The 8079-nt window shown below is 48.1% G+C and overlaps 1 protein-coding gene across 1 annotated transcript in view; it reads right to left on the bottom strand.

Moving 5' to 3' along the window:
• Positions 1-8079, bottom strand: part of LOC132475672 (somatostatin receptor type 2-like) — a 317638-nt gene that overhangs the window by 7272 nt on the left and 302287 nt on the right. The gene's annotated exons all lie outside the window — the stretch shown is intronic.

The following is an 8079-nucleotide window of genomic DNA, read 5'->3' on the forward strand; positions in this document are numbered from 1 at the left end:
CCATACATCAAATGCAGGGGGTGCAGTTCTGAGGAGGACTCTGAGCGAGGAAGTCTGGAATTAACTCGGCTCGGATCAATCCGTCGCCAATCTCACATCCATTACGTTGATGGACGGTAATCTTATATATAAAAGAGAAAAAAAATTATAGAACGGCTGTTGATGAATCCATGATGGATGGGTGGCATCACAGCGAGGGTCAGCGGTCAGATCCTTTCTCGTTTCGTTCACTGGCTGAGAATTTTTTAATTGACCCTGACGATCTGACAGACTGTTTCTAGAAGAGGGAAGGGGGGGGGGGGTTACTCCGGGAAGAGGTCAGGTACTCATTGAGAGACGCACGCGGAACACTCCAACCACAGGTCATTGGCCGACGGGGGTCCGACACACTCCGCTGTTGTTTGGGTGGAAAACCTTATCGGGAACGGGTTGCCCTGGCCGTCAGTGCAGGGGTTGCGGGGCATCGCTGTGTCAGCCAGACAAATAAACACACACATCTGGGGGGGGGGGTTATGATGTTTTTGTGCACAGCTCAATGCTTGCGATTCCGGTGCTGATAGTGGAGAGGATGAAAGCTGGCGGTGCAGAGTTTCTCAGGGGCCTGGGGAGAATCAACCCTTTCAAAGAGCCGAGCTAGAAAGGCGAACGGCGAGGCGAAGGGGGGCACCCATGTCCCATGTCTCGAAAAGAGAATTCAACCTGCCTCTACCTGGAATTCCCCAGGGGCCCCCCCCTCTCTTCCTCCTCAAAGGAACCCCCCGGCCCTGCCCACCAACACCCCGACTCCCCAGAGCCATACCTTTCATGTGGGCAGAAGCCAGACCTTGTGGAGCCCGCTCCTGGTCTGATGAGAAGGCCACTGCATCTGCTTTATTATTTTTTCCACCGTAGAGCTCAACATCACACAGATGGTCATTAGAAGAAAATAAAAAACACACGCACGCACGCACACGCACACGCACGCACGCAGGAAGGTAGGCATGGGCACGCGTGCACACACACACACACACACACACACACACACACACACACACACACACACACACACACACACACACACACACACACACACACACACACACACACACACACACACACACAGTTCCCATCTCATTCGTACATTCATGAGCCTACCCTCACGGCCTCAGCCAAGCCCCAGACAACCTGTTTGGTCCAAATTTATGTTTGAATTGTCACTTTTGTCAGAACTTGTGAAAAGCGTACAGCTCTCTCAATAAGAGACCGGGGACAGGAATGGGCTCTCATTTGGTCTGAATCGGAGCCCATTCCATGATCATTGTATTTCACAGCCTCTGCCATTTAGCGGCTTATCTGCACATTAACTCCCTCTCACCGCCACGTGAACCAGCGTCTCATTTCCAAGAAGCCGCGGAAGCTGTTCTCAGTAAATAAGAAGTTACGGGGGCTGCCGAAACGCTGATAGAAACGCGCAGTGCTGCTGTGGGGGACCGCCTCGACGACAAAGTTAAAATCTGTTCCTTGATTCCCTGCTGCTGCATGCATATTGTATTCTCCCTTCCCCCCCCGGAAAGCAGTGCCAGACATGCAATACCTATCTGTGCTTTCAAGTCCATCAGCTCTCAATGCAGTCGTGAAGAGGCAGGGGGGGGAGGGCACAGGGAAAGCTCTGCTTACTCACGACAACACAGCTTATCTGCCAGACAGTTCCGTGCATTAATGGAAGACTGGAGCTCAGGGCGCCCTGCTCCCGTACAGCCAGGAGACGGCCGCAGCCAGCCTGTCGTATCAAGTGTCCTCAGCAGCCGTTCCGCCTCTTATAGGGGAACTCCCAGGAGCCTGATGCAGTGGCACGTCCAGGAGGCTCCACCTGGCGTGTACATCAAGCCCAAACCTAACATATACCGGTCCTCCAGGGTGGCTCATATCGGGGCCCGGCCAGTGGCCATCATGTCCATCTAGTCCAAACCTCATATGAGGGCCCCCCCCCCCCCAGGAGTCACACACAGGGGCCCTTGCAGTAGCCTGTGCCTTATGGCCATCTAGTAACCCCTTGTATAGGGGCCCTCGCAGGAGACTGTAGCTGGCCTGCGCGTCCAGTCCCCCCCATATAGGGGCCGTTCCCATTAGCCTCGTATCGGGGGTCCCTCCACTGGGCCTGTACATCCAATCCCCTCCTCCCCCCCTCGAGTCCCCGGTCGAGAACAACCATCACGTTCATCTCACTCCCATCAAAGAAGCTCATTAAAAAAAATCTGATTCACTCATTTGGTCTTTTTACTGTTTCCACTGAAGCAATCCATTGGCTCCTGTCGATGTAAAATTGATTTGGAGTTTTGTGGAGATAGAAACCAATCACAGGCTCCCCTCTCTTCACGGTGGATCACTGGCATGAGATGGGAGGATACTTTCACTGATTTATCTCCGAGCACGGGTGTAGCTGTGCGAGCCGTGGTCACACGGGATGTCTCTCTCTCTCTCTCTCTCTCTCTCTCTCTCTCTCTCTCTCTCTCTCTCTCTCTCTCTCTCTCTCTCTCTCTCTCTCTCTCTCTCTCTCTCTCTCTCTCGATCCTTACTTTGTATTAGTCTCTCCTGCTCCCTCTCTCACACTCTCTTTCTCCCTGAATCCCCCCCTTTATATCAGTATCTCCTGCTCTAGTCTCTCTCACACTCTCTTTCTCTCTTTCTCCCTAAATCCCCCCGTTATATCATTCTCTCCCGCTCTGCCTCTCACACTCTCTTTCTCTCACATTCTCTTTGTCCCTCAATCCCCCTCTTTACATGAGTCCCTCCTGCTTTCTCTTTCCCTCTCCCTTTATGGTCAAGAAGGCAGAATAGCAGGGAAATGCTCTGGCATCTCCCATATACATGATGGCACCCACCCCAGGATTAGTCAGGAAGAATGATTGGGTGTTCGAGGTGAAAACCAACTCTTGGATGTCTGCTCGTTTATCTTGCCTCCCTGGTGCCGATGGCCGAGGCACTTGATGAAAACGCGTTCTGCACCAATAGTGCCCGCCAAAAAACAGTCAAATTGTCTAAAACTAATGAAGATTCAGCTGCCTCCGCTGTCCTCACGCCTTAATAAACTGCTCATGAAACATCGGGATTCAGCCCTCCTATAGCGTCCTGCGGGCAAATGCCTAGGCTCACCGTAGGTCCTCACCATAATGCATGGCAGCAGGTGGATGCGGCATGAACCCTACAGTAATCACTTGCACATGTGTTACTGTTTGTCCGAAGATAAAATTCTATTGACTTTCTGAAATTGGGATGGCAAAGGCTGCGATGAAATGAAAGGAGTGTGGACAGTGTCTGAGCCTCAGCAGTTTATACCATTAGTAGCTCCTCGACCATGCCACATGCTGCATATCCCAGCCACATGGCTACGGGCCAGTCCTCTGTCTCTCCCTCTCACTCTCTCTCGCTCTCTCCCTCGCTCGCTACCTCCCTCCTGTTACCCTCTCTACCACTTTCTCTTCCTCCCAACCCTCTCACCCTCCGCACACCAGCATGCCTCCCCCTACCCACAAACACACACACACACACACACACACACACACACACACACACACACACACACACACACACACACACACACACACACACACACACACACACACACACACACACACGTGCGTGTACGCAGCAGAGACTGATTGCTACCTCTGCCTGATTGCAGGCCCCTCTCTCCGCTCAATCTAAATTGCGCCTGCAGACACAAAAGCAGCCAGTGTCATTGAAGCACCGCGACCAGGCCCTGCATCCTCATCAGTGTCTTCCCCTCTGCCAAATATGCAAAAAAGCCCCCAAAAACCAAGCCCAAACAATATTAAATATGCTCCACGGCATCGCGCCCTCTGTATTTATCCCTGGTTTCTCGACCCCTTTACACTTGAGGAAACTGCTCTTAACTCTTTAAGGAAGTATTGATGTGGTATTGTGGGCGGACCACATCAGCATATTATCAAAGTGAGACACTTTCAGCGTGTGTCCTTTGCTTGGCTGTGGCGACTGCATTCATATTCCCCCTCCCTCCTCCGGAAGAGGAATGAACTGTATTCCAGCAGGAAACCTATCTGTCTAATTACCAACCGTCTTTCCACTCCATTGATTTTCCTTTCCTCACTATTCAAATGACATACACAAACACAATCCAGTGCATTTTAAACACGGAGGACAAATCTAGTTACTATTCAGTAATGGTCGTACGGGATAACAGACGTTTTGTGTTGGTACGTACGTATGAGGCTAATGCAAAAACCCCACCCGCAAACCCACATACAAAACCACACAAACACACACACACACACACATATACACTAACACACCCACATACACAAACACACACAAAACCACACTCACACACACCCATCCACACACACACACACACACATACACGAACACACCCATCCACACACACACACACACACACACACACACACACACACACACACACACACACACACACACACACACACACACACACACACACACACACACACACACACACACACACACACACACACACACACACATACACACACCAGCCCACACACCAGCCCACACACAAACCATGCTTCTTATTTCAATGAATAGCTGCCCATTACTACTCTCTTTCTGGGGAGAAAGCGTCCAGTAGTTTAATTGTGTCATACGTGCTTAAGTGTGTCCTTATCTTTCCCTGCGACAAGCTACTTAACACGAGAATGAATTGAAGGCTGTCTCTGTATTCAGTAGAAAGCAGCCTCTTTTTTCCTTAATGTATTATCATTCTTTTGTGCAATGGCTGCCAGCTATCTGTAAATTATTAGCTCTGTGTCTATATGAAAGAGCCATATTTGTTTCCCCTTTCTTTTTTTGCATTCAAGTGTACTTATGGAACACTCCTGCTCATCTCAAAGTGGCTGTCAGAGTTAACAACTCACCGGGTGTGTTATTTTGCTCGCTCTTTGCGTACGTCTCCTTTTTTCCCTCTAAAATGACAGTGGGATCAGTGGTGTCACTGACACAAGATAATTATCCTTGATAGGCCTCTGCTGCCTTCCTTCTAGCCTGCCTCATTTCCTCCTCCAGTGGCGACACATGATCCTGACGCAGGCCTTTGTCACGACGATTCTCCGCCTGACTTCCCTCAAGCACGCCTCGACTCGAAGGGTTAACTTGGAACACCTTTCGTTAAGTAAAACAAAAATCCATTTTTGTATGAGCCAGAAACTGTCAATGGTCTATTGCTGTTATCAACACTGGCCATGTGAATTTGTGGTGGCCCATCCACACAAGACATCTCTGTGTCAACAAAATAGGTCAATAGAAAATGAAACACCATTTGTTATTTTGGGATTTTACCGTGCACCTTCACATACAACCCATTTCTAACCCGAAATTAAAGTAAGAAAAGCCTAGTATTGGTGGTGTGATGGGGACAATTGTTTCTATATCACCCAATAAAAACTTAAAGGCCTTCCTTTAAAACACTGTTTTACCTCTTCCCATCGCCAGATGTATAGACCCAGAATGACTTCATCCATGGGGAACCTTTCTCTCCTGCACTCCATATTCATTGTTTGGTTCCCTTTTGTGGACACATTTGATCGATACACGACACCACAGTAATTATTACCATCGCTGACCGTTTGGAATGATTGGATTTGCTCCAAAGGTTGAAAGATGGATTCAGGCTGTATCATCTGTGAGTGCCTCACAACGCTGTAATTGGATAAGTCATGGCTATGAAGGGTTTATTATTTTGTTTATAACTGCAGGGGAATACAATGTTGAACAAAGTGTGACTGTCAGATTATTTTCTTCTTCTTTTTTGTTCTGCTCTCAGAAATTATCCTCTTATTATACAAAGGCTATGGTGAGTTTCCATTGAACAAACCAAAGGTAAACCCAAGGGTTTTCGGCAGCTTCTGTTTCTCACCTCACTGTAAAGTAGCATGGAGTAGCATGACCCACGGTACAAATATTCTAACTCCATCTCAAACCTTTGGCCGTGCATCTTTTCATTACATTTCATTCAACAGTGTGCCGCTATGGACCGTATTACCTTTCCCTAATAATCAATATAACATATTCAACAAGGAACTTTATATTTATTTACCACAGCAATCCTTCATTGGATGTTTAATGAAATATTACCGGGGAAAATGGGGTTCATTTGGCACAGTTATACGATAACAGGTCCGGTGTGTTTTGAAGTGGCAATATCTCAGGGATTGCCACATTAATATTATATTATAATGCAATCTCAGGAGCCAGTGAGAATACCGCTATGATTGGATAATACAGGCACACTGAGCTCTGAGGCATTGGCTCGTCATTCATATGTATAAATCTCTCAAAATAGAGCAGGGAAATTTGAGTTACAAATCCGAAAAGCAATAACCGTGAAGGAGGAAACGTCCAATACGACGTCTATTCACAGCCCGGTGCACAATGTGCCGTGGCTCGGTCCAAGGAATTCCGGTGGAAAATAAATGGTGAGATGTTGCAAAATGCTCTTCAAAACACTTTTTAAATGAAGCAATCATCCCTGTGATTGTTATGGGGACAAGTGATCTGGCAGGGGACGTCTCGGACACTTGAGCACACAACGGACAAGATGGATTAACCTCGGGCATCCGAGGCACGGAGACTAAAAGACTTTGAGCGGGGAAAACAAGGTTCTAAACCGAGGCCATTGCTCACAGCAACCAGACGAGCGTAGAGGCATTTCTTATTTCTTATCCGTGTTCTATTCCCTTAAACGTAAGGGATTTAAAAGTGAGGGATTTAATATGGTAAGAAAAGAAGATGGCGGCTTTGCCGGGGAGGGGGGGGTCCGTTGGGACCTCCGTGCTGCCAGGTACGGGCTAAATCGGACGGCTCGCGCTGAAATTGGGCTGCTCAAGCTTTTAGTGTTGAGACTGAGATTTGAAATTCAATAGCTTCGATGTATCGAGGATAAAATAATATATACACAAGCGAGAGACGGCGGTGGGGACACAGAAATGACCTTCAGACATGTCACACGCAATTTCTCTTCATTCTTCCCATGCTAAGATTTAGTTTCGGTGCGCCGTCAAGGTTACTCGACTTCAAAGCGCTCTTTGATATTTTGTTTTGGCAGCATCAGTAGCTAATCATCAGACTCCTGAGACTGCTGTGAAGCGGGCCCCAGAGAGAAGGGGGAGATACATCCGCCCGCCACCGTTCATTAAGATTAAATCTCACTTTTAACGCAATATCATTCACATCACGGCCCCGGAGACCATGGGTTAAGGGATGGGGCTCTTTTTTTTATCCTTCAGGACGGGGTATGATAATAATACAGTAACCCATAGTCATGAAATGTGTGTGTGTGTGTGTGAGTGTGTTTGGGTGGGTTTGGGTGTGTGTGGGTGGGTGTGTGGGTGGGGTGGGTGGGGTTTGGGGTAGTATTCTCATGCCAAACAAAACAGCACTGGGCTGCCACCTATTGGTTCAAGTTTGATATGCGTGCACAAGGTGATGACGTAAGGAAGCGGCATTGTGGTTGTTTGTAGCTGACGACATGGACTTGACAGTGATTAGAGGGATGCGCCCTGTTTTACACAAATCAATACACTGCATAGACCGAGACGAGTGCTGTGACGTCACTACATAGTGTTCTCATGGTTCTCACGACCGCCGTGTTGCTCACCACGAGCTGTCAGATTAAAGGGGACCCGCCGGTCGAGTGACGTTAATGGATGCGTCAGCGCGCCATTATTGAGCGAGAACATAAGTGACGTTGTGTTCTCCTATGTAGCTTTTATTTTAAATTAATGCATTATGGGACTGGAGGTGTTCGCACGTATTGCCTTGTGTTGTGGTTGAGTGCTTTTGTTGTTCTTTATGACTCCAATTGTGGTGCTATAGGCCAGGTGCCGGGTGAGGCAGGGTTGATTAAGCTGTTTCCATCATCGATGCCTCATGCTCTGTGCGGTCACAGAGGGAAATCGACATTTGTTTTTCATTTTTTTTGTGTGTGTTTTATCTGTCTGTCTTAAATAAAATAAACGAAGAACCGAGAGCTGACAAGCACTGGGGGATGCAATCATTGGATGGAAATTAAAGGAAAGAAGAAAGCGAGGA

The sequence above is a fragment of the Gadus macrocephalus genome, chromosome 2 (genome assembly GCF_031168955.1).
Source record: "Gadus macrocephalus chromosome 2, ASM3116895v1".
Lineage (NCBI taxonomy): Eukaryota > Metazoa > Chordata > Actinopteri > Gadiformes > Gadidae > Gadus > Gadus macrocephalus.